The sequence below is a fragment of the Ctenocephalides felis genome, unplaced genomic scaffold (genome assembly GCF_003426905.1).
Source record: "Ctenocephalides felis isolate EL2017-DRISC unplaced genomic scaffold, ASM342690v1 CF-g0.4_SCAFFOLD_00845, whole genome shotgun sequence".
Classification (NCBI taxonomy): domain Eukaryota; kingdom Metazoa; phylum Arthropoda; class Insecta; order Siphonaptera; family Pulicidae; genus Ctenocephalides; species Ctenocephalides felis.
Genome location: NW_020536999.1, coordinates 82663870 through 82668846, shown reverse-complemented (window position 1 = coordinate 82668846; position 4977 = coordinate 82663870). Strand labels below are relative to the sequence as shown.

At 29.7% G+C, this 4977-nt stretch overlaps 1 long non-coding RNA gene across 1 annotated transcript; it reads left to right on the top strand.

Annotated features, from left to right (window-relative positions):
* The first annotated feature begins 310 nt into the window (after window positions 1–310).
* Window positions 311–3182, top strand: LOC113363544. The gene is made up of 3 exons (XR_003365917.1): window positions 311–489; window positions 549–814; window positions 3100–3182. It is a non-coding gene; the product is annotated as an uncharacterized LOC113363544 (long non-coding RNA).
* Window positions 3183–4977: the final 1795 nt, after the last annotated feature.

The window sequence follows — 4977 nt, the reverse complement described above, 5'->3', positions numbered from 1 at the left end:
CTTTCCCTTTTTCCAAAAAACTTTTCTTCTTAAGACGCCAGAATGTCATAAAGGGCCTCCTGGAAGCATTCAGTCTTGAAATGTCATGTTACGGGTCACCGATTTTCAATAGAGACATCTGAGGAGCACCCTTCCTCTTACAAGGGGTAAAATTTAGACATTAGGGTTATGTTTGATAGGAAATTAATGAAGGGCTGGATGAAAAGACAGAGGATAAGATTGTCTTGTCAATATTTGATGATCAACTGTTATCTTTTTTTGTTCTAGATATCTATAGACAGAAGTCCTCCTTGACCAATTGGACGCCTGCCAGAGTGGAAAAAGGTGAAAGTGTAGAACTACGTTGTCTTGGTCCACGAGGAAACCCCAAACCAAGACTGCGTTGGATCAAAAACTACAACAGCAACTTTTTTGACATCAAAAAATTCACCAAGAGCGTCAACTCCTTGGAAGATGAAACCGGCAAAAGCACTAGCTCTTTAGGAAAAGGTAAGGTTGATATTGATTTTCACCATTTTGATTTGATTTAATGCTGATCTTTTACCCAGGTGTGGATCCCAAAGGCAGCATCACTTCTGATTCAGTTCGTGATCCGATTTCCAAAATTGACAGTGGTTTGTCTGATGTGTCCAGTGTTGGTGTAGCGAGTGGTAGAAGTGGTAAAAGTGGTGACAGTAGTGATTTTGTGGTTGATAGTGGTAATAGTGGCAGTGGTTTTGTGGACAATAGTAAGAATGCTCTGGATCCTAATGGTGATGGCAACGTTTTGGTCACTGATGAAGGGCATTTGCTGATCAATAATGCCAGATTGGAGGTAATAATTTGATTTCACTCTACATACATTTGACTTTCTGAAGTGTTATCAGATTTATGCATTCGGGTTTCTTGATTATCATTATATTTCAAATTCTGCTAAATTAATTTATATTTTAAATTCACTTTTTGTATTCATATGTTAAATTCTGCAAAAATTCTGTACGAAGAACTTCACACTTAATATATTTTAAATTCTATTTTTTAGATTTTTTAAATTCTACATTTAAATTCTATTATAATTTGATTCTATAAATTTTATTATGCGTTATTTACATTTAATATGTTTTAAATTCTACATTTTCAATTTTCACATTTTTCGCATTATATAATTTATATTCTATGAATTTCAAATTCTACATTTTTGCGTGTTTTTAAATTAAACTAATTTTGAAATACTGCCTCATTTTTTTAATTTAACCTGATCCTAAATAATGTTTTTTAATTTCTAGGAATTTTGGATACAATATTTTATTAAATTCTACTTGTTTCAAATTCAATACGTTCAATTCTATGCATTTTGAAATTTCACGTTTTTTAAATTCCATGCGTTTTTAAACATATATTTTTTAAATTCTACACGATTCTTTTCAAATAGTACTATAATTATTTTTTTTTTTTAAATTCTACTGGTTAACTTATACTTTTTTTTCAAATTTTGGGCATGGTTTTCTAAGATCTATGTTTTATATTTGAATTCTTCTTATAATATTCCATAAGTTGCTCTTAAAACTGTTGAAATTCTATTAATTTTGAAATTCCATATATTTCATTATATTTAAAGTTTTTTACGTTTTTCTAAATAATACGTATTTTTCAGTTTAAGGTATTTTTTAATACAATATTTTATCAAATTCTGCTTGTTTTCAATTTAACACAAAATTTATATAAAATATACATATTGAAATTTTGTGATTTTAAAATTCCTCTTCTCTTCCATTTTCATTCAATATTCTACAATTTTATAAATTCTATTGCACCATGGTTTCCGGAAGTCTAGAATTTGATTTCCGGTTTCTGGATCACATACCAATTTAATTTTCTTAGTTTCCGGTTTCCAAGATTCAAAGTTCTTGGTTTCCGGGTTCCAGGTTCTTGATCTAAAATCATACATGCATTCTTACCATGAATTCTCATCATAAATACGTTCTTAGAGTTGTTTTTACAAATTGCTTTTAAATTATTGATACTCTTAAATTCTATATTTTTTGTAATTCCATATCTTGTGCATTCTATTTCGTCCATTTTCATTCAATATTCTACAATTTTTCAAATTTTATTGAACCCTGGTTTCTGGAAGTATAGAATTTGATTTCCGGTCTTCGGAAATTCCTCTTCCACTCCATTTTCTGTTTCCGGTTTCCAAGATTTAAAATTCTTGGTTTCTAGATTCCAGGTTCTTGATTTAAAATCATACATACAATCTTACCACAAATTCTTATCATAAATACTTTCTTAGAGTATAAATATATAAATGGCTTTTAAATTATTGATACCATTAAATTCTATACTTTTAAAAATTCCATATCTAGTGCATTCTATTTCTTCCATTTTCATTCAATATTCTACAATTTTATAAATTTTACTGAAGTCCGGTTTCCGGAAGTCTAGAATTTGATTTTTGGTCTTCGGATCTTCCTTTTCCTCTTCCATTTTCTTATAATTAGTTTCTGGTTTCCAAGATTTAAAATTCTTGTTTTCCGGATTCCAGGTCCTTGATTTAAAATCATACATACATTCTTACTATAAATTCTTATTATAAATACATTCTTAGAGTTGTTACTTTAAATTGTTTTCAAATTTATCATACCTTTAAATTCTACATTTTTAAAAATTCCATACTAATTGCATTATATTTCTTCATTCCATGTTCATTCAATATTCTACAATTTTTCAAATTTTATTGCACCTTGCTTTCCGGAAGTCTAGAATTTGATTTCCGGTTATCAGATCTTCCTCTTCCTCTTCCATTTTCATTCAATATTCTACAATTTTCCAAATTTTATTGCACCTTACTTTCCGGAAGTCTAGAATTTGATTTCCGGCCTTCGGATCTTCCTCGTCCTCTTCCATTTTCATTCAATATTCTACAATTTTCCAAATTTTACTGAACCCTGGTTTCCGGAAGTCAAGAATTTGATTTCCGGTCTTCGGATCCTCTTCCATTTTCTTCTTTTCCGGTTTCCATGATTTAAAATTCCTGGTTTTCGGATTCCAGGTTCTTGATTTAAGATCATGGTTGTCAGGTTTACTTGCTTTAACTTTGGTGTCTTCTAAATTTTCCAGGACAGTGGCAACTACACCTGCATAGCCGAGAATATTTCGGGCAGACGGATTAGTTCCCAGGTCATGCTGACAGTATATGGTGAGTTGACTTTAATTTTTAATAGACTTATAAAGGCGTATAAACTTGCTCTCTTATTTTATTACACTCGCTTATAGTAAGATTTGCGAGCAAATAAAAGATAAAAGTCTTTCAGTACAAAGTTAGGCTATCTTCAGGAATATTTATAAGACCGTTTTTAGAGAATCTAATAAGCTTGCTCTGTTGTCTTAGAGTAAGATAAGAGCACGAGAAGGAAAGTTGATGATGATACTAGCATAAAACATAATACTTTAAAAATATTTTAAACTAGCTGACCCGGCAAACGTTGTTTTGCTATAATAAGGTATATTCTAAACCATTTCTAGAGAATCAAAAATATTAATACTTTAAGTGCATAAGGATCTGTTGTTTGAATGCTGTATACAATTAGATATTATAAAAACAATAAACCCCATTAGTTTGTCTATATTTTGTCAATACAATCAAACTGCAAGTTTTATACACTTCTATAGAAAACATCGTGTGATCCAATCCGAGTCTTTTTTGGTCTTTCGGTGTTTGGTCTTTATTAATTTAATTACGTTTCAAGTTTTTCAGATTCTTTTTGGATTCTGGATTTTGTGTATAATTGTAAATAATACTACTGAGCTTATACAAAATTTTCAAATTTTTGCGAGGAGAGATAAAAAATGAATTAAGTATTTCTTCTTTGAAAAGTTTCAAGTTATATTCGATGAATTGAAGTAAATTTAATAAAAAGTATATAATATATAAGTCAAATTGGACCTTTGTGCCTCGCCCTGCTCTACATATATACTATATATGTAGAGCAGGGCGAGGCACAAAGGTCCAATTTGACTTCGAGCAAATATAAACTATATTGTGAAAACCATAACAATTATATCACAACAAATAAGACATATCAAACGAACAATTATCTGACTACGTTCAGTAAACTGACTTCTACTTCATCATTGTAGAAATGTGCTTTTTTGATGTCTTCCAAAAATTTGTTATCTAGACCTTTTTATCCTATACGCGGGGTAACTTGTAACGGGCAGGTGGCAAAAGGTTTAAAGCCTTATTATAATTTTAAAGGTATTTTACAAAATAATTACATTTTTAACTAATGCAAAAATTACGGAAGAAAATACTTTTATTATGGATTTTCAAAGATTACCGTTTATCTCCCCCATTTCAAAGATTATAGTTTTCAAATCAAGTTTGTAGCTGGCTATACATCTTTTTTCCTCTACTTTCAAATATTGTTGTTAAACCATGCTTAACTTTACTGATTTTTGGCACATCGGTGGTGGACCTTTTTAATCCCGGACCTTCATATATTACTATCTATTCTGCGATAAATTATGGGAAATTATAACTGGAAAAATGTTATTCGACAAAATGTCCATTTGATCGATACCAAATTTAGGTTCTGAATTTAAATAAGATAAATAAAAAATAATATAACCTAGAAAATGTTTTATCAATACCAATGAGTATATAATTATACAAATGAGATCTTTCAGAACACCGTGTTTGAGAAAAATATGCCAAAAAGTGCATTTTCATATTATCATATCAAAAAAGTTTATATTTTGAGTCTCTAGTAACACTTGCGGCCCGTTTACTAACGTTTTTGTATATAAATAAAACTACAAACAAAACTACTTACTACAAATTTATCATAAATAAATAATATTCGCGTAAAACATCCTATTAAACGTAATTGAACATCATCTGTCAAAAGCCTTTGACATTTCACGAAATTGCCACCGTCCATTGTTTTATTTAAATTACGCTTCTACAAAAATTTTCAAGTTAAAAATGTAAAGTTT